The sequence below is a fragment of the Falco cherrug genome, chromosome 5, assembly GCF_023634085.1.
Source record: "Falco cherrug isolate bFalChe1 chromosome 5, bFalChe1.pri, whole genome shotgun sequence".
Taxonomy (NCBI): Eukaryota; Metazoa; Chordata; class Aves; order Falconiformes; family Falconidae; genus Falco; species Falco cherrug.
In genome coordinates, this window is record NC_073701.1 from 9,016,717 (window position 1) to 9,017,022 (window position 306).

Below are 306 nucleotides of genomic sequence, written 5' to 3' on the forward strand. Positions count from 1 at the left end.
CATGTCCATACATAAACCCCTACTTTTATGCCACAGGGGCAGAGGCAGCACCCTGGCAGGGCTGGGGAAAGGTGAGGGGCTGTTCGGCAGCCATGGGAAATGTGTCCTAAACTCCAGAGGTGGGAGGGACTGAACACGTTGTGTATTGCAGCAGTTACCAGTGGTTATCAGCTGTAGCTGGGAGAGGAGGCTGTGCGCTGCCAGCAAGACAGATATGTTTCTCCCTTCATCCTTCTCCAGCCAGCAACCATAACATGTGAATTGTCATTGAAATGTCTGTTCCATGACACTGAAAAAAAGCCAGTG